The sequence below is a fragment of the Ochotona curzoniae genome, unplaced genomic scaffold, assembly GCF_017591425.1.
Source record: "Ochotona curzoniae isolate NIBS_2020 unplaced genomic scaffold, NIBS_Ocur_1.0 scaffold_2587, whole genome shotgun sequence".
Classification (NCBI taxonomy): Eukaryota; Metazoa; Chordata; class Mammalia; order Lagomorpha; family Ochotonidae; genus Ochotona; species Ochotona curzoniae.
The window spans coordinates 25590512-25617343 of record NW_024467096.1 but is presented as its reverse complement, the minus strand read 5'-3'; the positions used below and the strand labels follow the sequence as shown (position 1 = coordinate 25617343).

The window sequence follows — 26832 nt, the reverse complement described above, 5'->3', positions numbered from 1 at the left end:
TTTTCAAAAAATACTAACGTTATATCAGAACGAGAGTTAGCAATCCAAAAAAGAAAACTCAAGGTTGAGTAAACTCAGCACTCATACTAGACTGTTTATTTTATGTTCTGTAGCACGTGTATTTACTATGACTTTTTTTTTTTTTACTTGAAAAGGTTGTGCTAAAGGCTTTGCAATCATTATTGCCCTGACAGTAATTGTCAGAAATGCTTTCCTGTTTCAGATCTACTCATCGAATTAATTAGCTTAAGTCTTAGATAGCTAAACAGTTGCTACTGAGAATCAACTTCTTGACTTGGTCTTATAATTTATCAGTTGTGTGATTACTAAACTTCACTGAGTCTTGATTTAATGTGGTCACAAATATCCCATATGTCATAGATCTCTGGTATTGATTCAGTAAAACTATTTTGTATAGATCGTTGGATAGTGTCTAGCACTTGGGGGAAAATCTTTTAAACACCATTTCATGGCTTGATTAGTTCATTGCAGAGTTTTCATTTATGAGTGCCTGGACAGAAGTGACTCAACGTAAATCTTACAAGTAAAAAAAAAAAAACATGAGGGATGAATATCAAACATTTTGCTAGTCACACTAGAATTCTCTGGAAATCAAGATTTATAATTTTGTCACAGGCAAAATGTAGCTGTCATACAGCAGTTGTGGGGGCTGCCCTAATAAAGATAGTTTCTCATTTTATTAGAGGCTATCTTCTCTAGTTTGTCTTCCTCTGTTTGATATTTAGATAGCAATATAATGGTTAGCTAAAAATGCCCAACATATGTTAAGTGGAAGTAATCTTGCTTAATAAAAATATGTTTCTAAATTATTTTGGTTTGGGCTGCGGCACTGTTGCTAAGGCTTTGAGCAGGCTTGTTTCTATGCCATGTGATCCAGCCTCCTTGTGTTTCCTGGCTGGTTTTACCCACAAGGCTTTGAGAATATTGCAAGTATTTAGTTAGTTCAGTTCCTAGAAACACAGCTTGTAGTAGCAAGCATATGTCATAAATATTAAGAAGGAGAATTTATGCAATTGATTAAAATATAAATCTGTGAATATCAACTTAAAGCCATAATCATATGATTTAAGTTGTAAAAATGATCTGGTCTCTCCTTATGCATAATCCCCACTTTTAAAAATCTCATTTAAACAATTTTAAAACTCCCAGGACTGTTCAAAATATTGCAAAGTAGATGCTTCATGCTAGCTTATCTGATGCCTCATTCAAAAAGCCTTTATATTTCAACTGAACCAACTCACAGAAGTAATTAATCTGTCAAAAGAAACAAAAACCAAAATAACATTCTTTCTACTTACTGTTTCCACTTTTTAAATTTGGTAAACATGGTTTTATTCACATGCTCCTGGTTATGTCTCTCACACATTATGTAATGCTGCGTTGTTTATATGGCCATCTGCATTATCTACAGGGCATTGTTGGATTTTCTTCCTCAGGAAATTATTCTGAAAATGCATCCCCTAATTTAGTATTCATTTTTGTTTCATCTTGAAGTATCTTAGCTAGGATGAATTCTAGATGATTTTCCCATTCCCTCCCTCCCCAAATGACTAGGAGCTTTGTGTTTAAAATTCTACATCCTTCACATGCCTTAGTCTCAGAACTATCTTACAGAATAGTAGACACCATGCTCCTTTTAAGGCAAGTAAATCGTGCTGGTGTTGCCAGCACTTTCTAAAGGGAAGGAAACTGAGGCTCAGAGTGTGTAGAACATATATTCAGAATCTTGGTATGAACATTCATGCCATCCGTAAGGGGTTATTCAAACACTCCACCCTGGAGGTCCCAAGTAAAATAGGTCATAATTGCATTTTGTTCCAAAATATTTTAAAATATGAGGCTATTGGCTTATACGTTAAGCAATCCCTAATCCAATTAATCAGCTACTCTGAATTCATGATTTTGATAAAGAAGCAGAAGTAACGAATGACATTTTACAAGGCCTTTCAATACAACTGAAGACATAAAATATAATGTGACTAATAGGTCTTGTAACAGAATGCTTCTAATGTTGTACTTTATGGTCTAGGCTAGATGTCTTCCTGAAACTCTTATGGTTTGCAGTAAAATATAATTGTTTTAGAAAATCTAACACTTGCCGGTTCCCTACTTAGTTGCAAAACGGCTATACCATAATCAAACATCCAATGTAATAATTGTCAAGGTTAGCTTGCATTTACCTGTTCTGTGATGGATTTATATTCTGATGCTACATACTAATCCTCGTATTGAAACTCACACTGGTCTATCTGTCCACCAATCAGATGTAACCTGGTATTTCACCTGAGAATCCCACCCCCAATCTCTCCCAGCCCATCCCCCAACCACACCCGCTTACGAATCATCCTTAGGCAATCAGCTGTGACAGTCTCAGGCAACAATCCGTTGGGTCCTGCCCTCAATCCCTCCCAATCTCCGCCCCCCTCCCACATCTTGTGCATTCATCTGAATGACATAAAGGGTTCCCCAGGTGTCTTCTCTTTCTCTCTGTCCCCTCTTTTTCTCATGGCTCTCCCACCACCTCCATCTGGTTCCTGCCCCACTGGAACAAACCTAAAATACCTCGTTGCATCTGGTGTTTTTCTGCTCACGGTGAAAGAACTTGGCTGTGAGAATTAGCTGTGTGTAATAATGCAAGACTTTAAATGTGTTAAATGACTAACACTATCTGGTTAGTGAAGGATTATATTCATATAAAAAAGTTCTATGACTGGGGACTGTTTCCTTTATAAATACTTCTATTTTGTTTCTATGTACTTGCAAATTAAAATCAAAGACAGTAGAGTATGGTCAGTGGAGTACTGCTTGAAAAGGTAGATTTGAGTTCAAGTTCTGTATGGCTGCTTTCCAACTGAGCAACTTAGCAAAGTGAATAATCAGCTCGATAACTACAGTACTTGATGAAGCCAAATGTGATATAGTGAAGTTCAAACAATAGCCTTTATCATTGTGAAAATTGAACATGTGAGAAAGTAGGGGTGAATATAGCACAGTCAGACCCTGAGCCTGGCTCGTGATGTTATGGACTGCTGCAAAATTAATACAAGCAAGTTTGACCCTGGATTTTATGTTCCTCATCTGTTAAACCTTATATTAGGCTGCGTTACAAAATGAACATGCCACTACGTCATTCCTGAAAAAGATATTGAGTCCTTAAGCATCAGAGAACTCTGAGGTAGGAAGTTAACAGAGGAATCCAGGATCCAAGAAATGAAAAGTACACATACTCTCTGGAAATAAGTGACCAGGAAAAAGGTATTAGAGTTAACTTAATGAAGTTTCCAGATATTCTTAGATCCTAGTTGTCACAATAAAAAAGAAAATGCTCTAAGGTTTGGAGATTTGGGATTGTAATTTATCAATTTCCCGGGCATCCTTGAATATGTCATATAGTTTCTTTGATTAGTGACAGATGGCTGTGGTTACCCACTGTATGAAGTTGATATTTGTCTATCCAATGTATACATTAGAGTTTCAAAATATATTTCATTATGTAGTAATTTTGCACTTGATGTTTTAAAGTAAGCAGGGAAATTTTTTCCATACAGAATTGTGCATGTACTGCCCACCTCATAAGATGGCAGAATAGAAACCTGTTAAAATATCAAACCTCTGGAAAGATTGGTGTAAAAAAATTAACCCATTAATTCTCAAAGTTTAAAACCTCCATGGAACTTGCAGAACATATTTTCATAAGTGCTACATACAAGGGCTTTAAAAAGGTGATTTTTCTCAAATATGAGGCATTCTTACCACTATTTTCTTGGCCATAATCACTCCCACTATCATTATCAACATTGCTATTATCTCACATTTACTTCAGTTCTATAACCAACACTGTGAGTTATGCAATGTACCACTTTTGAGATACATAGACCAAGATAACATTTAAAAACATATTTTCATGAAGCATAAGATTGAATGTTAATTTTAGACTATAATAATAACTCAGTGTTTTGGCTTCAAATATTTTTAGATAATGGCAACTGAAATAGGAGGTGGTTCAGGCATATTGATACTGAACTTCATTTTCGTGCCGAATGAGTTTTATTTATTCTTTGTCACTTAGTAGAGTTAAGAGAGTGATAGTTTTGTTTTTGGGGTTTTTTATGTTTGTTTTAAATTTGCTTTTGTTTGGGGGTTGTTTTGAAGAAGCAGGTGGAGTTCATTGGCCTGGGACACACAAAAAGGGGGACACTCACATTGGAACAGTTGAAGATATTTTCTGATATCACTTATAGTAGAAATGTGAGTTCTGGCCATGTTGGATGAAAGCAGCCAAGATGCAGGTTGCCTGGTAACTGTGAGGACTGATTTTCCTGCAGGTTACATTTGTAACGGGAGCTGGGGAGCAGCTAGGAATACTCGAGTTGGGTGCATGGGATACAAGGGAGGACAAGCTGGAGAAGCTGGTCTGCTGGTTAGCATATCCCATCTGCTTTTGTAAGGGCAGGGAACCAGGAGATTGTAGAAACCCTGACTGCATGGGCTAGAAGTGACAGCGCAAGACATTAGGCTGTGGCTGGGGCTGGGACTGTATAAGGTACTATACTGCAGGAAAAGCTACTGGTGCTCTGAGCAGCTGGCTAGGACTGTAGGTTGTTTGAGTGAGCCCTTAGTGAAGGGGCATGGGAGAGGACTCTGACTAGAACTCTTGACATCACCAGAATGGCCTTGAAACAGTTAGTACTCTGGGAGCTCTGCCAAAGCTGCTACATTGCATTGCATTGCAGCAGGCTGTAAGTACTTGGGATCCAAACCTCTGTTTGGCTCTGTCGGGCATCATCAAGTTGCCTGGGCGCTGTGTCCTCCAGGGCTCCCCTGTACGCTGAGGAGGCGAGTTCCTGTGTGAAAAGCCAGGTTCTGCTCATACTAGTATGCTCTGCTCCTTCAGCTTCTGTTTTCCTTCCTCATGTTAAAGCTTTCTTGAGATGTGGTGCCTCTCTTCCCACAAAGCCAGTAGCTTCTCCTGCAACATTAGAATTTGTGCCTTAGTCTCCTCTAGGGACATTCTCTCTTCCGTTGCCATTTTCTTCCTTCATCTTGTGTTCTGTCATCTTGTGCACCTCTTCTTCCTCCTGTGCTTGCTCTCCGGCTCCATCCTCCGTTGGAGGGCTCTAGCTAAAGCATTGGAGAGTTTGGGGTGCTCCAGCAGCAACTCCATGGTGCCCATGGCAACGCTCGGGCCGCAGGTATTGAGACATTCCATTAACATCCAGACTTGGGATGGGGCCACCCTTTCCATGTTTTCTTAATGAGTAATAGTTTTAGTGATAGTTGGAGATTTCTCTTCCATTGGGATAAATTTTATGAAGGCATTGGAAACTTAATATAATTTAGGAATAGAAAAGATTCAAAACATCATCACATTCATTATTTTATTTTATACTTGTAGCAATGATAAAAAATAGGCTTGACATTACTTTATCCATTTTATACATAAGGAAACCAAGAATAAAAAAGGTTCATTCACTTCTACAAAACACAGATATTATCACTTAATGGTAATGAATTAATGTAATGACAGTAATTATTATGATATTTTTAAACTCTATATCCTATTTTATTTTGTTGCTGTTCCTTTCAATTACATTGCCATCTATGATAATCAAAAAAAAAATTGGTACATGTGAAAGAAGTACGGTTTCAAATAGAAGTAGATCAGTGTTTCTCGGGATTTTGTATTGAAGCACACAGACAAAAAACCACTAGGATCAATCAGCCAGGTTGCCTACAGCTGGTGAGGACTGGCCATGAAGTTTGCAAGAAGTCAATAGCTAGGGACCAGTGTGATGGCTCCATTGATTAATCTACCTCCTGCAGGCACTGGCATCCCATGGTTCATGTCCCAGGTGCTCTGCTTCCCATCCAGCTCCCTGCCCTTGACCTTGGGGGTCAGCAGGGGATGGTCCAAGTGGGAAACCTGAAAGAAGCCCCTGACTCCATGCTTTGAAGCAGCTCAGTTCTAAATGTTGCTAGTCATTTGGGGAGTGAATCAGCAGAAGGACTATTTCTCTGTGTCTCTCCTTTCTGTAGACCTGCCTTACCCATAAAAATAAATCAGTCTTTTTAAAGAGACCATTATCTATTCCACCTGCGACTTCTTTGCAGTCTGCCATTATATGGCTGCCCACCAGCAGGAAAGAGTCAAAATCTCTTAGACGCTACAATTGATTTAATCACAAAGATTAAAAGCAAACTCTGTTACTTTCATTTTTATAGATTGCGTTTTTATTTCGTTGTATTTACCATTACAAATGCCCTGTATTTAACATATAACCTTTATTTTACATTATCTTATATTTTAAACATACAAGCTTAAAAGGAACTTGGATTGAATATTGTATCTTAGGATCTGCATTAATCTGTCCTTACAAAGAAGTCCTATATGCTGGGAATATATCACTTCTCAAGGAGACCATGATTTTCTCTGTTAATTGGGTTCACATCTGTGTTTTGTTGATTTTTCATCTTCTTTAAAACATTTCATTTTTTATTGTTAAAATGACCAACCGAGTCATAATTTCCCATCCTTTGGCATTGCTTATCAGAGAGGAGTTGGCAGTGACAATTTGTCTGAGTTCTTCCCAAAACTCTCATCCCTTTCTTTTTTTTTTTTAAAGATTTATTTTTATTATTTTTTTATTGGAAAGGCGGATATACAGAGAGGAGAGACAGAGAGGAAGATCTTCCATCCCATGATTCACTCCCCAAGTGAGCTCAACGGCCGATGCTATGCCGATCCGAAGCCAGGAGCCTCTTCTGGGTCTCCCAAGTGGGTGCAGGGTCCCGAAGCTTTGGGCCGTCCTTGACTGCTTTCCTGGGCCACAGGCAGGGAGCTGGAAGGGAAGCGGGGCTGCCGGGATAGAACCGGAGCCCATATGGGATCCCGGGCGTGCAAGGCGAGGACCTTAACCACTGCACCACCGCGCCGGGCCCACCTCTTTCTTCTTAGTATTATACCTACTTATATTCGTTTTATTCCTTTTTGTAATGAACACTCATTTCTGAAATTTCAGAGCGCTTACTCTAACATGCATCCAACTCCATAAACAAAGCTCTCTATTTTCCAAACACTTTATAGTGCATATGTGAGCATTATGGCATACAAATGACATAAACTTTTAAAGATTTATTTTTTTATTGGAAAGTCAGATATACAGAGAGGGAATGAGAGAGAGAGACAGAGAAAGAGAGAGAGAGAGTGCTTCCCTCCATTGATTCACTCCAAAAGTGGCCACAGTGACTAGAGGTGAGCTAAGCTGATCTGAAGCCAGGGGCTTTTAGGTCTCTCTTGTGAATGCAAGATCCCAAGGTTTTGGCCATCCTCTACCACTTTGCCAGGCCATAAGCAGGATCTGAATGGGAAGTGAATCAGCCTGGATACAAAGCAGTGAGCATATGGGATCCTGTGCATGTAAGGCGAGAACTTTAACCACTAGGCTACCTCGCAGGGGGTCCAAGTTACAGAAATTGAAACAAGAAAAAGCAAAGGACAAGGAAGGGATAAGAGTGAAGGTTATACGTCAGTTTCTATGCATTAAAATAACTACTAAAGCATATGTATTATTTTTAATTATTCATTTGTGATAGAAAAAATATTCAATGAAAAGCAAAATTCTAGATATGATTGAAGGAGTCACAGAGGATGGGTGGGAGCTGCCAGGATTAGAACTGGCACCCATATGGGATTCTGGTGCATTCAAGGCGAGGATTTTAGCCACTAGGCCATGGCGCTGGGCCCAAAAATGTGTTGACTTTGATCTACAACTGGTTGTCCTATAGTCCTTCTGTTTCAGCAGTGAGGAACCATGAAGAATTAAATATTTGTATTTCCACACAGTTTCCTATTTACTTTTGCATGTACCTATACATTCTTTATATGGTATATTTTCCGAAATACGTTTCCTTTTCACTTACTACTATGTCCCAAGCAACTTCTTCCACATAGGTTTATTGTAACTCTTTTTAACGACTTCAAAGTATTTCATAACTCGGATTTATACTAGCTTAGTTTTAAATTTCCCTAGTCTAAAATTTTGTGTGAATCCATTTTACTGGATTTATGGTTCTACTTTTGTATAATTCGTGAAAGCTCTATTACATATCTTACCTGTCCTGTACCATTCAGCAACACTGTGGGCTTCAAGGCTGTTTCAAAATGAAGGCTGTTTTGTTCAAAGGACTTTGAATTACTATTTGACTCACTTAGAAGCTAAACCCTACGAAAGAAGCCAACCCCTTTCCAGTTGGGATGAGCTATGAGACTACTTGCCATCATTCTAAGATTTTTATCAATCAAAATTTCCAAAATTGCTCTGTGCAGTAATCAGCATATACCACAATACATTGCCAACAGGAATTTTTGGTCAAATATTATAGCACCACATTGGTTTTTTGGATACTCATGTGGGCTGATTCTCATTACAAATCCTAAAGTTCCTATACTGAAGACATTTTTCCTATCTTTTTACCTGGTATTTCCTAATATGAATGCTAACCTCCCTTTCAAATAAACCATATATCTCATGCAATACCTCTACTCAGAATTTCAAAACCATCAATCTAGATTCTCAAAGAATTTACAAGTGAGGGCCCGGTGCAGTAGCATAATGGCTAAAGCCCTCACCTTGCATGCACCAGGATCCCATATGGACACTGGTTCTAATCCCCAGGGCCCTGCTTCTCGTCTGGGAAAGCAGTAGAAGACAGCCCAAAGAATTGGGACCCTGCACCCAAGTGGGAGACCTGGAAGAGGCTCTGGGGTCCTGGCTTCAGATCCGCTCATCTCTGGCTGTTGCTCCTCTTGGGGAGTGAATCAGCAGACGGAAAATCTTTTTCTCTGTCTCTCCTCCTCTCTGTGTACCTGACTTTCTAATCAAAACAAAATAAATCTTACAAAAAATACACAAAGAAAAATGGAAATGAAATATGGCAAGCACAGATAAAGTTTGAACATTATAAAATGAAGGATCTAGACATATCATTTGGAAGAAATGAGATTTTTGTAAAGGTTAACTAAGATAATGGCATGAAACAATTAACATGACATAAGCTCACAGCTTATATTAAAAAAAACCTGCTCATCTCACTGACTTATGAATTAAATTCTATAAAGAATATTTACGATTCTTGCCTCGCTTGGGAATTTAAACTTTGTGGCATTGAGAACCCAGTATCGGTTTACAACAAAGACATAACATGGTAATATAGATTTACACCAAAAACTTTTTTGTTGTTGTTGTTGAAAAGGAAATTTAAGTCCCCCCAACCAGCCCACGCCCCCCCACACACACACTTCAGGAAAACTACTATCACATTTGAAAAAAATATTCTCTCTTGTCCAAGATATCACAGCAAAATCTACTCAACAGTGCTGCAGGCACACAGCAGCATGTTCGTTTGAGCCTGAACACCAGAACTAGTGCTCAGATCTGCTTAAGCCTCAGGTCAGACTTGCCCACACGAGCGGACTGGCGGTGTTCATGTTTAGTGAAATGAGGCCCAGCCACTCTAACCTGACCCTTAATATTTCTGAATACGTAGAGCTATAGGTCTTGTGTTAGCCCTGCACTTAGGCCACCTAAGAGTCCGTAACTTTCAAATTCCTGTAAATTACATGCTAGCAATTACCTTAGAACCAGGGAAATTTAAGTTCAACCTGAATGATACCTTCAGACTCAACTGGCTAGCCTTGCATATGGCCTCCAGCTGGTAAAACACGGAGGGTCCAGGCCAAGCACATGCACTCATTCTGTCTGCTGCTTCAGAGCAGTGGCTAGTGACAGCATTTGAAAGAACAAAAAACAGCAAGTTGTGTCTTGGAGCCACTTGACCTTTTCAACTCTACTTGACCCCCCCACTCCATCCACAGGTCCTAAATGGAATGAATGCGTTTGAGAGTACGATTGTCTGCCGCAGCGTTTTATTTTGAGATCACTCACTGGACACATTTCCATCCAACAGGGTGACCTGTGCTGTTGTGTGAAAACACCGTGTGTAGTGCTCAGGGCAACACTGCCACACTGGCCTGCATTTACATTCAAGACGAGCTGGCCAGTATATGAAATTAGCTAATGTAATCAGTGAATTGGACATGAGCTTCAAGTAGCCCTAGAAATTACCGCTAAGGGAGTCTTCCAGCACAGCAGAAGCAGAGAAAGAAAATCTTTTCTTCATAATCATGGGAATAAAATTCAGTTCTGAAAATACTTCTGGATGTTCAAATATTCAGTCCTCACCATGGGATTTTTCTTTTTTCATGAAATGTAAGCAAGTAGTTCTCATGTTCAAATTCCTCCACTTCCAGGATCTTACACGATAAGAACCATGCACCCATACATTAGAGCACCCATCATTTAAAGCACTTAAGATTTTTAGGGGAGCAAAATCATAAGTAGAATGCACTGCCAGAACATGTTTCTAATTTCTTTGTAGATGAGCCTACATGAGCATATAAATAAGAGACACTGAACTCTATTCTTGCACTTGTCATTTTCTTTAAATCTAGCAGATTTCCCTGCCTCTAATTTACACCCACACTTCCCCGCATCTATTCTTTTATCCTATGTCATCTATGTGGAAAACTTTTCAGTCTTCTAAGTAGAGACTTCTCTCCCCCTGCTTTGAAATGCCTTCACCTTCGGAATGGCTCTCCATCACACTGCCTTGAAAGTGTCCTGCAAAATTAAGGAAACAGATGAAAGCGGAAATGAGTAAACCTATTTCCAAAGCACACAGTACCCATTTTGAAGCTCCTTAACAAACACAGTTGCTTAATGTCACCTATGTCTAATTATCCAGCCCTCCTCCCACCCCCTCCACCATTCTGGGAGGTAGCTTCCCTGAGAGCCACATCTTTCATGTAAATGTTCAATCCATTTTGGAAACTGACTTTCTGCATGTTCCACATACGGCTAACATAAAGGGAAGTTTTAATAACCGTATAATAAAAATAGCAGGGACATACAAAGAGGGTGTAACCTTACAGCATCCTTTCTTGCTGTAACTGAAAGATGGGTTGTGCCCTCTGTTAGCGGAAAATCCACCAGGATCCCTTAGTCTTTTATTATCTACCTAGAGGGGGAGATTATTTTTTTTCCACTTCTCTGATGACATTTCAAAATAATTCTTGTTCTCTAATAACCTCTTCAGGGAGAAGGAAAGAATGCAATTTGCCACATCCCCATGATCATCATGTGGCAAATTTGTCCTTCAGATTTCACAATGACTTTGTTTATAAGACAAAACCTAGAGCTAGACCTCTCGAAGCAAAGATGATTTTCTCTGGCTCCCTGCTTACGCGGGGACCCATTCCTACCCTTTCTGATTGTGTAGTTTTTTTAAATAACACTGAGAAGAAAGATTTCTTTTTCCTCAGATCTGGATCTGCTTTACTTACCTGCCCTGTATTTGAAGTCACAAATGTATGAAGATACTTTGTCATGGTTGAGTGCTGTTTAAAATTTAAAATAAATGAAACTACCCTCTAAAAACAGGATTTTAAAAAATGTTTTAAGATGGGGAACATATATTGATTGAAATATCTAGTATTTGAGTATGAATTGGAGCCACTACGCATGAGGATGCCAAATCTACCAGTTGTGCATTCAGGCAGACGGCAAGTACAAACACAGATGCTTCATTTAAGGTCCACTCACCTAACATGAAGGTCTCTCATGGCGACGACAGCTCATCAGGTCTCATAGCTGGAACTCATACAGCACAGAGCAGGGAGCCTTTTGATTGCCAATAGACTTTGGAGATGGAAATCAGAGACAAAAGGCAGAAAAAAAAAATAATGGCCATCTGAGTCAGCAGAACACTGGATTTGTTGCTGGGACAGCACAGGGAACAGCACAGGGGACAGGACAGGGGACAGCACAGGGAACAGCACAGGGGACAGGACAGGGGACAGCTGTGAGCCCATGCAGGCAAAATGGTGCTCAAAGAGCTCTGACTGTGAGTTGATCAGTGCTGAATTTGCCATCACCTGGCTGCTTTTTTTTTTTTTTTTTTTTTACTTATAATCCTCCCTTGTACTCTCTTCCAGGGCTTAAAAAAGTCCCTTCACAATCTTCTAATTATATAGGGGTTGATATATTCAGCCAGTCATAACTTTGGTTCTCTTTCTGTGGAGTTGTCCTAGACTGACGTTTTTCTTTCTCTTCCAACTGCCATTACAGAAATTCTTGCCTCCCTGCTTCACTCATGGCTGGATGTCATAGACAGAATGAATCCAATCCATTCAGCTCCTAGCTGCCATCCTAAGCTTCCTTTGAATTGATTGTAGCACAAACCTCAGTAATCCGCATGTCTTTCTCAGGGTTCCCTCCATTTATCAACATTCTCTTAAGCTTTTAGAATGCCACTTCTTAAATATTTATTTATTTATTTATTTTAAGAGATTGAGAGAGAGAGAGAGGAGAGGGGGAAGACATAGAGAATCTCCCAGCTCCTGGTTCATTTTCCAGATAGTTTCTACAGCCTGTGCTAAGGTAGGAACACCATGTGGGCCCAGACACTTGTACCATCTCTACTCCTTTTTCCCAGGTTGTTAGTAGGAACCTGGATCATAAGTGGATTCACTAGGACCAAAATTAGTGTCCTTACTGTAAATCGTCTTTTGGAGGAAATTAAGGTTTAATAAGTTCAGGCTTAATAAGTTCAAGTTCAAATTAAGGTTTAATAAGATCTGAAACATCTTAACTCAATGGTCCTATAGCCTAAATTTTTTAAAAAAGAGCTCTGTTCTTATTGCTAACTCTCTTTTTGTTTTTGTCATTTGAGAATCCAATCAGAATGCAGCCATCTGCATACCAAGAACCAAAGTATCAGTCACTTGGGTCTTAGCATTCTCAGAACTGTGAGGGAAAAAGCCTTTCTTTTTGTTTAAGCTAGCAAGTCTATGGTACTTGTTAGGACAACCTAAAGTGATTCTATAAATTCTATTTATTTATTTAGCAGTTAACTTGTTTTGAATATTAATGCACAGACATTTTTAGATATTAATTTATTTGAAGACTTCTTTAAAAATTTCCAAATCTGGGACCTGATGTGATGAATTGATTGTTAAATTCTCATCTTGCAAATACCAGCATCCCATATGGGTGCTGGTTCATGTCCTGGCTGCGCCACTTCCTATCCAGCTCCCTGCTTATAGCCTGGAAAAGTAGCAGAGGATGACCCAAATCCTTGGAACCCTGTACCCACATGGGAGACCCAGAAGAAGCATCTGGTTTCTGACCTTGTATAAGCACAGCTCCAGCTGTTGCAACCATTTGGGGAGTGAACCAGCAGATGGAAGGTCTTTCTCTGTGTCTCTTCTCTCAGTAAATTCACTCCCAAATGGTTACAACAGCCAGGATTAGGCCACGCTGAAGCCAGGAGCTTCTTCTAGGTCTCCCACATGGGTAGTAGGGTTATGCCAGCTTCCACTGCCTTCACAGGCGCATTAGTGGGAAGCTAGATAGCAAGTGAAACCACTGGGATTTGAACTGTCATTCGTAGGTGTTGCCAGTGCAGTATGTTTCAGCTTAATCTGTTGTATAACTATACCATCATATGCATTTCTTGAGCATCAGTTTTGTAAAGGGCACAAGGTATTGGGAATACACTGGCTCTCGGCAATCAAATCCATCACAATCCCTATTGATTGAATCAATCTGTGATGGGGAGGTGTGTGTGAAAGAGAGAGTTAGAGGTCATAAAAATTGGAAAAAAAATTATGAAATACACATCATTTTCCATGATATGTATTTCCCTTCCCACAAATGCAGTTTCTTAAATATTTATTTATTTGAAGGACAGAATGACAGATCTTCATCCACTTTTCCAAGTGGTCACAGCAGGCAGGACTGTACTAGTCTGAAGTTGGTTGCCAGATAGTCCATCTGGGTCTCTCATGTGGTTGCAGGAACTAAAGAAATTAAGCTGCCGCTTCCCAAAGAACTAGCAAGGAGCTGGATCAGAATTGGAGTAGCCAGGACTTGTCCCAATGCTCTGATATGAGCTGAGGCTTCCGCAGAGGTGGCTGACCTAGCTATATCATGATCCCATGGTTTTCATGAACTTTTTGAATACTCTATATGGAGATTATAAAACTTTCCTCACCAAAAGAAGCTTGTCTTCTAATTATAGCTGCCATGAGCTTTTGTACTTACCTGTTTTTCAAAAGATTTATGGCTGTATATTTGTGTCTGTGTATGCTAAGTGTTTCTATAGAAATATAATTGCATGAAAGCTTATAATAATAGGAACTAGCTTACAATGAAGGATACTCTCTCTATATATATGTATGTGTATATATATATATATATATGAAAATATTTAAATATTGGGGAAAGGTTATTTACCAAAAATGACTTCAGCTCATTGCCTGGAATGGATAATTGTCAGGCTAGTGGTGCTGCTGACTGACAGAGAAGAGCAAAGGAGTAGGGAGTTGGATAAGGCATGCTATATGATTTGGAGAATCCCACGCATATTCTGTTCCTTAGGGTACTGGTAAGATCAAGTGGAGGTATTGACTAGAGAGTTACGTATTCTCAAAAGAGAAGCCAACGTGTGGAAATGTATTTGAAGAGTTGATATACACATAAATGTTGTGACTGTATAAGAAACGGGAATAAACAAATAAAGAAACTATGATGAACACTGAGAAAAAACAAGAAATGAATACAGCAGTGATACTCAGAAACCAGCTGTGCTATGTTCCAGTGAGAAAATGGAGAAAATGAATATCAGTGTACAAAATCACATGTTAAGAGTGGAAGAGGTGCGGGCTCAGATTCAGACAGCTGCAGAGATGCGGCTCTGTGTGCCAACTCTGCCATTCGCATCCACTTCGCTGCCCCCATCTCTGGGCTAGATTTTATTGTTTCTTGTTGCTGTTTATTTTCTTCTTTGTTAGGGAACTAAACTCAATGCTACACAGCGGAGATTCAGTTCATTTTCTTACTGCTTTGTGTGCGGTAGCCTTGTCTCTCCCATTTATGAGTTCACTGAGAGCAAGCATCAGAGCAGAGGGTAGGGGAAAGAAAATAGACTTTGCAACCTGACAGACTTGGGTCATAGTTTAAAAATTATAATGTCCGTGAGGTGTCTGGGGGAGTGACAGGTACAGATGAGCAAGAGTTGAATGAAAGTGTATTTGGTTATTTCTGTATATTCCCCTTAACCCAATGTACTGCCGAGAGTAAGTTGAATAAATATTTATCAGATTTAATCCTTGGGATGCTGTAAGTGATAATAAATTCTTCACTAGTTAATTGTTACCATCATGCTTGCTAATATGGTTTGAGAGCCAACCCATCTAAATAATGAAAATTTGTCTTTCCTTGGGACTGAGGGAATAGAAATTGAGGTGTTCTACTTTGCCTTAAAACTGTGCAAATGCCACTTTGGAAAACCTGACCTCTGAAAATCATGGGCTCCTTGAGGACAAATTCTGTGATTTCTCTAAGCTGCCATTTCCATTGTACCTAATCTAGCACCAGGCCTATGATATTTACACAGTACTTACAAAAAGCAAGTAAATAAATTTGATGTTGATGATGAGAAGATTTCTTGGCCTCCAAAGACATTAGAAGCTTCCTTCCTTGAACTATAAAATGTCATGTGCCACCATGGCATTTTAACTTCTTAACTACTACTCTCAACTTATTTGCTATGTGTAGATTATGTGGAATTCATATGTATATGCATTAGGGCATATCTTATCACCCTTTCCAAAAAATGTCAAGGGAACAATATGATTTCAGAGGTCATGTCTAACATAGGAAGTAGCTAAAGATGTATTTGAGAATGAACCCAAGGCTTAATAAATACTTTTTTTTAACCTTAAAGGCTCAGCAAGCTTAATATCTTAGGTATTGTGTAAGCAATACTTACTAGACTATTGATAAAAGCAGATAGTATAGATATTTAAGATCTTGCAATTTCCGGCTTTATCTCCTTTCAAAGAATTGCTATGATAATAACAATTGCATTATTCTTTCAAGTGTGTGATCATGCACTATTTAAGCATTATCAAAACCTAGTATTTCAAAGCCACTCGATTCCATGTTTTCCTTCTGTTATTTTCCAGCTGACTTGTTTACCTGAAATAGCTTATTCTGTAGATATAGAATCAACAGGTATAGCTCTTTTGTATCAAGCGTAGGTTCTGAAAGAGCAATAGTCCCTCTCTTATCCTGTGCTACTGTCATATTGGACCCTTCAATATTTTCATACATGCCAGTTATTCTGCATTCCCTTTAAATGCCACAACTTTAGCACATATCCTATTGTGCAATTCCCAAGCCTTTCTCATATTCCCAATATAGAAACACCATTTTTTTTATTGATTACGTTGCATTATGTGACACTGTCTCATAGGCTCTGGGATTCCCCCAACCCCTTCCCATTCCCTCCCACCATGGTGAATTCCTCCACCTTGTTGCAGTATTACAGTTCAAGTTCAGTTAAGATTCTTTCATTGCAAGCCTAGAGTCCAGCATCTTATTGTCCCAGATAAATTCAACGGTTTCTTGGGGAGACCATCTCTGGTCTGAAAGCAGAGCTGGCAGAATATCATCCCGATTAATTAAAAGCCACAACATAACATCAACATGAATTTACAACATTATGGAATTAATTGACATGGTATTGAGTAAAAAATATGTTAAAAAATGCAAGTTCTTAACTGCATCCTCCGACTACTTCATTGACATTTCAATTTTAGTTTATACACAGAACCGGCTGTGGCTATAGGGTACTATTCATCTGTCTCGTGACTATTTTCATTTTAGCATTCAGCAGTTTATAGTGTTGAAGCTTAATTTTGCTGAACTTGGCAGATTTTGGGATAGTCTAAACTGGCTTATAATTCTAACAAGGCATATGTCAACAGTTGCAGTGCAGAACATTTTTAGGAGGGGTATGCAGAGAAATCTTCAATACCTTAGTGAGGAGTAACTAAGGCATGTGTGAGTCCATGCTGGCCATTTCCTGTCTGGTTCCAAGCTTTCCTTGTTGTTCTCTGTCTATCTATTCCAGTTTGTGTGCATGCGTGTATGTGTGTGTGTGTGTGTGTGTGTGTTTTGGGGTGGGGAGCTTCGGAGCAACCCTGATGGTCACTGCAAGATACGGTGGGGATCCAAAGTTAGAAACACCATATTTTAAGACTATATTCTAATATGGTCCCCCAAGAATAAGTTGTGCGTAACGGGGACTTACTGAAGGACTGAATTGGGTTTAATCACGGTCAACAATGTCCATCTCAACTTAATTTGTATGTACTATGTGTAATCTAGTAAGTTATATTGCTTTATGTTCTTTTTCCAGAAAGTGAGTGGCTGTATGCAAGCTGCAGCTTTTACACACTTCACAAGCACACATTTTTATAGGAATGAGGAAGTTAAATAAATGAGTACAGTAGGCCAGGCACTCTGAGTGTACTGCCCAGGTAATATAAAACCAGTCCCTCCTTGTTCGTTGTGGCTGAATTTTCTTGCCACATTTCTGTTCTGCCATTTTCTGAACGCGTAAAAAGTGCCTATCTCTCAACAAATATTTGTTGAATGACTGGCTAAACGAATGAATGCCAAAGAAGAGATCATTCATCTATGCCAAATTTTCTAATTTTTTTTCAATGGAGAAAAGAACTGTAAAATCTTGTTGGACACATTTTGAATTTTTAATTTAATAATAAAGCTACCACTTTAAACAGATGAAATATGGCCTGAGAAATACCTTAAAAACATGTTTACTAATTTTGTAAAGGGTATTAATTCAAATTTTGCTTTTAGCTGCTGTGGATAGCAACATGAAAAATAGTCAAATAAAAATAGGAAAGATAATATATGGGGCAGAGAATTCCTATAAGTACATTTAGCATTTTCTGAATTGTTTTCATTTGAATTCTTATTTAATCCTCACAAGAGCTTAGCTAACTCGGAAGAAAGCTCTTTTCACCTCCAAGTGGTTGCCTTTGAATCCACCCAGTCTCTCAACTGTTATTCTGATTGAGTGGTGATTATTTAGTGACCCATTTTAAAAGCAGTCCCAACTTCATGTTGTTCTCGTCTTTGTACACTTTGTCAGACTGACTAGCCTCAGGGAACTCATAGTGCAATGCTTTAACTTGCTCAGTTGGTGGCTTGTAAGTTGTTCATTTGGGGACAAGTTATTTCAGTGGGTTTCATAAAGCAGCCAGCTGCCTGGACATTCAGAAAAGCTGGATTCTTTAGATATGGTCCTGCAAAAGGCAACCGAAAAGAACATCATGGAGCACTCCCTGATTGTACCTGCCTTACTGCCTCATCTGGAAAGCATGCCCACCTGCCAAATACAGAAGATCCAGGAAATCAAAACAGTAACGGGAAACAAAGCAAATGAGCAAGGGGGGTGGGGAGCGAGTGGTGGTGGAGATAGATTTCTGTTCAGAGAGTCTCCTCCTCCGTGAAGGAGACATGACCACTACCTGTGTTTTGAGATGCTTCCTGAAACAGTACAGGTAGCAATGTTAAACCATTCTGGACTTATTAATTATTGTCAAATATGGAGACTAAAAACAACACAAATAGATAAATATTAGGTTCAAGATGGATACTTGGCACTTCACATTAGGACCTTATTTTATTTCAGAATTTTCAGTCTACCAGGGGAAAATTCTTTCTGGATATCTGAACATGTTGGGGTCCAAACAATTACATCTTTGGTTCGGAAACTAAAGATGTATTGCTTTCAGGCAACTGTAACAGAACATTTAAGTAAAAATGCTTCAACAAATCATCTTTCTGAATCACCTTGGAGAACTCTCGGCTCGTTCCCCACACAGGAGGCATTAAGCACACAACATTCACACATTCTTTCTCCCATTTCATGTATCCAGGAAGCATAGTGATACCAAATATATTAATGGTCACAATTTTCATTAATTTCTCAGCTTTTAAAAAGCTCAAAACTTTCCTAAGTTTACTAATGGGGATTTTGAGTAGTCAAGATGGGCTTCTTAGATGCTTTGAAATGTTAATATTCACACTGGCTAGACTGCTGCTATGTTGCTGTGTGGAATACCTAAGGCTACAAAAAGGTATCTTAAACTAAGCTTTTGGAATTTAGTAAGTCCATTATCATTACATAGATGAGGGAGAATTTGTATGTACTCATGTTTAAACAGCACAGAGGGGAATGGGTGTCTGGTGTTTAAGACAGCCATCTCCCACATCAAAGAAATTGTGTTCACTTCCTGGCTCTGGATCTTGACTCCAGTTTTCCACTAACACAGATCCCAGGAGGCAGTGGCAATGCTCCCATAAAGCAGTTGCTGCCATCCATAGGGGAGACTGGGAATGAACTCCTGGCTCCTGGATTTGACTGGCTCCAGGGATAACCAGGCCAAGCTGTTGTGGGCATTTGGGGAGTGAGCCAGCAGTTGACAAACTGTCTCTCTGCCTCTCAAAATAAGTAAGCAAAATAAGCATGATGAAGAGTCCCAATGATTAGGCATTCACTGTATTTCACAAAACAGCTTACCTAAATTGGGTAAACCAGAACTTAAGCATACTTTTCACTATCTACTCTGACACATCCATCTTTGGGAGTTAAGGTGTAACTTTCAAGCAGATGGTGCTTTGGATTTCCTACTGCCAGATATGCTGGTCGCTGAATCCAGTCCTTGTGATCTCCAGCATCTGTTTGTTAGCTTGAAGAATGCATTTATGGCCTACAACAGGAAAGAGAATGAATGAACTACAAGGCACAGGGCAAACAGTATCACCCCAAGATCAAATCACTTTATCTCTGACCCTACCCACATGCCTCTAAGCCTTTTTTCCAGTTCCCATGACAAATTTTTCCCTTGCCTGAACCACTTTTAAACCATGGGGAATTCAGGTTTACTGTAATGAAAAAATGCATTCATGCCTTTATTCATTCTAGCCAGTTATGAAGACCTTTGATATTTCAGCAAGTACAACATGGAGAAAAACTAGTTATGAGAGGGTCAGACAGGTGGAACAGGCGACAGGAACAAAGGAGAGGGGACGGAACAGTCCTGCTGGAGAGCTGCAGTTATTCATGACAGCAGGAGAACGTGCACTGGGAAGGTAAATGACAGAAGAGGAAAATTTTGGTCTTAGTAATTACATATTTTTTTTTTACTCTGAGAGTTACAAGCTTGCAAATCATCGTGTAGGCAGTGCCAGAGAATACCTAATCGGAAACCACTTGCTGGAAATTGGGCTTTTGTAGTGTCCGGTGTTTAGTTTCTGTGAGATATCCCCTGGACACAATATGGTATTTGTGTGTCTGTATGTGTGTGTGTGAGAGAGAGAGAGAGAGCGAACGAGAGAGAGAGAGATAAAAATCTTAATACAATTCTTAGGTGTTAAACTCCCTTCCTAATAAGAGAAAGAATAGTGGTACGGTTATATTGATTATCTATTTGCTAAACTTCCAGGTCAGCAGAAGGCAATGGAGTGTCATTTTGCATATAGGTACTTCAAGTGGCTGACATACTGAACTTGTCTTTCCTCAAGGCTGACTATTGTACCTGCATACATGAGACAGACATCTCTGCTTTGCTCAAACTGTTAGTAATGAGGGCCTGGTGTGTCACATTGTTCAAAATGACTTCCGTAGACAATTTTTGACATTTTTCTCTGGATTCCCTGAGTTCTTCTGCTAATCAGAAGTCAGGTGTCTACCTGACTGAGTTTCACTTTTTATTGGGAAGATGAGAAATTCACAGCTACATTCTAATTTTCACAGCAACAAAGTTACGTTCCACTTTAGCTTATGATGAATCACAACAAACTAGTTAGATTTCTCATCAGGAAAAGGGAAATTATAATGACAACAGCATTAATAAGTAACATTATCTGATGGTCATTTACTTTTTTTGAGAAAAAGTTTATTTATCTTTTATTGGAAAGTCAGATACATAGAGAAGAGGAGAGACAGAGAGCAAGATCTTCAGTCTGCTGATTCACTCCCCACGTGGCCACAATGACCAGAGCTGAGCCGATCTGAAGTCAGGACCAGGAACTTACTCTGGGTCTCCTACGTGGGCCCAGGATCCCAAGGCAATAGGCTGTCCTTACTGCTTTCCCAGGCCACAAGCAGGGAGCAGGATGGGAAGTGAGGTAGCTGGGATTAGAATCAGTGCCCATATGGGATCCCAGCATGTTTAAGGCAAGACTTTAGCCACTAGGCTATCGCACTGGGCCTGGTCATTTACTTTTTAAAAGTCTGATAGAAATGGTAATTTGCATGTGTACCTGTGTTTGTTGAGATAAACTCTAATCCATTGTCTTACAAGTGAATCCATAAACATGCAAGCTGCCTTAAAAGGTAGCTAAGTAAGCACTTCAAGTATTAGCATGAAAATATAGCAGAGAGCTGGCAAATTAGTAGAAGAGATTAGAAACCTGTTTAGTGAAATGACAGGCAATTAAAAATTGTCATTTGCTGGAAGATTGTACTGACTTCATTGCTCTTTCTAATTCAAGGGGTTAGAATTCAAAACCCAATAGTTGAAAGCATTTAGAAGAGCGTCATGGTCTGTGTGCCCATTTGGGTCTGTGTTATGCCATTTCATGGAGCACGTTGCTATCTGCTCCAGCTCAAATGAATGGTTCCGCCTTGCTGCGTCTCACAAGGATGTAACAGAAAGGAAATTTGCATTTGAAGCTTTTTCTGGAGTTCCTGAGCCCAGAAGATGTTGAGTTTCTCCATAATTTACTTCACTGCTCAAAGTTACTGCCAGTATTTTACTCAAATTTCCAACATATTTACAGTTTACCTTGTTCCTCTGACCTTGGAAAGTCTGGTTCCTGTAGAATTTCTGAAAATGATCCTACGATATACAGTTATGCTCTGGGAATTTTCCTAAGTCTTTCAACCTTTTTTTAAGTGAAGGTATTTAAAAAGTTGGTGATGAAATTTAACTTTCACTTCAAACATTTTGAAATCCATTCAGCTTTTTTATTATATGCATTTTCCATCAACTTTAGAAAATTCCTTGTATGTATTGTCCAAAGCAGTTTTTCTAGATGCTAACATATCCCTTCTGCTGTTTATTATAGCACTGTTCCAAAAGTTTTCAAATAACTCTAAGAAACACCTACTCTGACTGTTGGCTTTCTTTTCCTGCCATCCCTATGACATCACTTAATAATTAACATTGTAGGGCCCCGGCGCGGTGGCGCAAGTGGTTAAAGGTCCTCACCTTGCACACCCGAGATCCCATATGGGCGCCGGTTCTAATCCCAGCCGCCCCACTTCCCTTCCAGCTCCCTGCCTGTGGCCCGGGAAAGCAGTCGAGGACGGCCCAAAGCTTTGGGACCCTGCACCCGCGTGGGAGACCCGGAAGAGGCTCCTGGCTTCGGACCGGCATAGTATCGGCCCGTTGCGCTCACTTGGGGAGTGAATCATTGGACGGAAGATCTTCCTCTCTGTCTCTCCTCTCTGTATATCCGCCTTTCCAATGAAAAAATAAATCTTTAAAAAAAATAATTAACATTGTAATCACATGTGTCATGCTTCCACTGTGGAAATAATTGATTTACAAATGAATATTAAAGGATGTCAAATCCTTTCTTGAATGTTTGTAGGTAAAGTTGAGTAAGAGCAAGATTTCAAAGTACTGCTCTACATATTAGCTGTTAATTAAAAACAGGAAAATGTATCTACATTGTAAGAAACCAAAATTGGTAGCAACCGCCATAACCAAAGTATAAACTTTAAGTTCGGAAGAGGTAGAGGATTCTGGTGTTATTTGTCTTCTGGTTTGTGTACTATGAAGTGAAAACAGCACAGAGGGGCATTTGCCAGCAATAGGTAATAAAGCCTTTAGGTCTAACACCCTGTTACAAGTAATATTGCGGACAGATGACTAGATAATATAAGAAATAGAGAAATTTGAATTGTAGGCCATTTTATAAGACAGTTAGCCTGCTCTTCAAAAAATAATGTAATGAGGTCAAAATTAAGTGCAGGACTGTTTTAGACAAATAGATGCAGTGTGCAGAACTTTTTCAGATCTTGGTTTGAAGAAAAAATACAGCTCTAGAGAACATTTTAGGAGCAATTGAGAGTAGTTGAATATAAATTGTTGATAGTAGAGAACTGCATTTTGTTAAAGATTTATTTTTAATTGGAAAGTCAGATATACACAGAGAGGAGGAGAGACAGAGAGAAAGATCTTCTGTCCAGTGATTCACTCCCCAATTGGCCACAACTACTTGGAGCTGCGCCAATCCGAAGCCAGGAATCAGGTACTCTTCTGGGTCTCCCACACAGGAGCTGGATCACAAGGCTTTGGGCCATCCTCCATTGCTTTCCCAGGCCACAAGCAGGGAGCTAGAAGGGAAGTGGGGCCGCCAGGATTAGAACTCACACCCATATGGGATCCCGGTGCATTCAGGGCGAGGACTTTAGCTGCTAGGCTACTGCACCAAGTCCGAGAACTGTATTTGTAAGTGTAATAAAGGATATTTTGTTTCCCTAGGAAAAAAAAAATGCTCATTTTTAGGAATTGAGTACTGAATGATTTCAAGGATAAATACAGAAGAAATTTATTTCTTGTGTTTTCTTGCAAGATGGAAGAGACGGAAAGGGAGGGAAAAATAATCTGTGGCAGTGATAGAGAATGCAATCTGGTCAACTATGAATAGTTACCGAATCGAGATGGTTAGAGTAAAAACTCTCATTTTAACATCCTTTCAATTTTCTGCCGTTTGAAGTTGTTCATATTGAAAGAGAAGAAAAGACAAAGTTAAACAACAACACTTGATATTCTGATGACACGTGAACCCATGTCATCAGGGTAGGATCCTGAGCATTTTTTGTTCATGATCCTTTTCTTTTAAAATTGCTTCAAAGAAATCAGTTGAAATAGTTTTTGTAAGTCTGGCCCTGTCACAAGGGATTTGTGGATTGTTTTTTCAGTCTGTTTATGACCTCCTGTAAAGCTTCCAAAACGTTTGAATTAATCATCAATCAACATTTATTAAATACTTTACAGACTTGAAGGTATTCTCCTAGTCACAGTAGGCTTAACAGCATTCAGAGCAGAGTTTGTTGCTGCCTTAGGTGTCAGCAAAGAAGGTTCTGGTCTTTATCCAGTAATGAGATTATTGCTTGTGATCTCACCAAGGAAATTCAATCCAACAATGATTGAGTACATCTCAGAAATAAGGCGCACTCCTCTGCCAAAGGCGTGCTAAGATTGTCTAAAGGGCATGCAAATTTAAAGAACCATGAGCAATATTCACTAAGCATAGAAACCGAGAAGCTACTGGGCCTGCCATGCTACGTGTCACAAATAAACCAAGCTCAATTTCTAGTTCATGATTTGGGGAGTTGAGTGTCTTCCTCAGAGCTGCTTTGAATTCTTTGCTGTCTCTGTCTCTTCCGGTGCGTTCAGGCCCATTTCAGCTATGATCATTTCTTTGTCAAGTTTTTTAGTTCTTGATTTTTCCATGTCAATTTGGCTCTATTTTTTAAAATTTTTTTTTTAAAAATTTATCTGTTTTTATTGGAAAGTCAGATATATACAAAAGAGGAGAGACAGAGAGATAGATCTTTCATCTGATCCCCCAAGTGACTTTAATGGTTAAAGCTGAGCTGATCTGAAGCAAGGAGCCAGGAGCCTCTTCTGGGTCTCCCATGCAGGTGCAGAGATCCAAGGCTTCGGGCCATCCTCAACTGCTTTCCCAGGTCACAAGCAGGGAGGTGGATTGGAAGCTGGGTTGCTGCGATTAGAACTGGTGCCTATATGGGATCCCGGCATATTCAAGGCGAAGACTTTAGCCTCCAAGACTACCGTGCTGGGCCCTATTTTTTATTTCCATATGAATAAAAAGGACTTTGTTTTTATAAGAGTTTTTGAGAAATAATTTGTCCAATAACAGAAATGTCATGTTGGAAGAAAAATGTATAAAATTGTAGGAAAATTATCCAAGAAGTTAAAACCTTACAGGTCATTTAATTATGCTAAGTTCTTTTTCTATTTTCTTCTCTACATGTGAAGCCTGTCTTTGAAAACATGTGGCCATTGACTTCTCAATATTCCATCTGTTTCTGCAAAATCCATACATTCAGTCTCTTCTTGAGATTATTATTTTTAAATGATTTGTAGCATGAATTAAATTTCTTCTCAGCTTATGGCTACATAACGTATCAATCAATTTAGGTAGGTTTATACCATTTGTAATCGATATGCTTGCTTCCTTTTGTTGGGAAAAGAGTCTGATGCTAAAGAGATGAAAGATTGGGAAAGATGATGTGGCAGTCTGACTGATGTGAAAAAGATCTTCCGGTCTAGTTTCCTTGAAGGTAGGTCTCTCCGCCAATATGACATGATATGATTGGGATTAGTTTGATTGTTACAGCAAACTTACATACTCCTCAAAAATAAACAGTACCTTTCTATAAAAGATTGTCCAGTCTCATGGGAGTAAACTTTTTTCCTAACTGTCACCTTAATGAGCCAGGCTGTCTATCTCACCATGGAATCCTGCAGGTTCTCAAAATCCATGCTCTGGCAAGGCTGAACTTACCCTGTAGCAGATCCAAATATTTGAAGAATATCAAATCTGTTTGGAACATGTCATTTTTTTTTCTTGTCGTCTTGCCTAAACAATAAAACATAACAGCTTTTTGCACAACATTTACTTTTTTTTAAAGTGCTATAGGTGTTTCTAGGTACAATTTAAGGTATACAGGAGAATATGCGTAGGCTATACCTAAACATCACAACATCTCATGCAAGGAGCATGGGTATTTGTTGATTTTGGCACCAAACCCATGTGGGTAAGAAAGACAACTGCAATTTCTCTCATCACACAAAACAGCATTGTGCCTATCGCTTGTATCTCTTGCTCTACATCCGTTAAGCAGGACACACACACAAACATATCCATGGGCGCACACACACACAAACACACACACACACACACACACACACACACACACACACACACACACACACAGAGACACTCTTAAATTACAGCTTTTGAAGAATGAGAAATCAAACTGAGTAACTCTGAGTTATTTGATTTCCACACCATCTATGAAGCCGCTGCTAATAAGGTCTTACCCTGCTAGCACTCATAAATTCTTGGGCGAGAGCTCCCTCTTCCCAAGTACTGATCTTGAAGGTGAAGGGTGAGTTCAGAGTGTGTTTCATTGTAACCATAAGGCCAAACAGGAAGGGTTGTAATTAAAGAGCAGAAATAGCGAAGTGACTGATCATGAGAGCATGCAAGAAGAGAATCCCAAGGATCCTTTTAGAAAATGAAGAACGTGAAAGCCAGTTTGCAAAACACTAAAGAGTGGCATGATCCTGGGCAATGTTTAGGGCAAACACCAACCGTTCTGTCATGAAATCTGAGAGTGAAACTGTGGTAGACAAGGAAAAGCAACCTGACCCATCATGTTTGGTGATCAATCCAGCAATTTTATGTACATGAAGAAATTTAGCCAAAAATTAAATCTAAGAAATAGATTTGTATGTAAGGCTTTAGGGATAGAAAACTCTACACTTCTTTGTGGATGGTCGAAATGTAGGATCCATTTCCTGACTTTGTACTAAGAAACTAAGACATCAGCTCCATGATGGGGCATTATATTACATTACTTGGACAGACAGGGGCATGAGAAATAGAGATGTGATTCATCCTGATCTTTCCAGATACCCCAAAGGTACCCATAGCTTCCAACTAAATGATTTGGAACACAGATCTCACCAATTCTCAGGAAATGTTCTTGTGCCACCAGGGATGTAAAGCCTGCATCAAGTTGCCAAAGGTTAAGTCTAGTTGG

At 39.3% G+C, this 26832-nt stretch overlaps 1 protein-coding gene and 1 pseudogene across 6 annotated transcripts in view; one reads left to right on the top strand and one right to left on the bottom strand.

Annotated features, from left to right (window-relative positions):
- NLGN1 (neuroligin 1) overlaps positions 1-26832 on the top strand; it is a 664965-nt gene that overhangs the window by 512228 nt on the left and 125905 nt on the right. The window lies entirely within an intron of this gene.
- Positions 1271-5185, bottom strand: LOC121171073 (annotated as a pseudogene).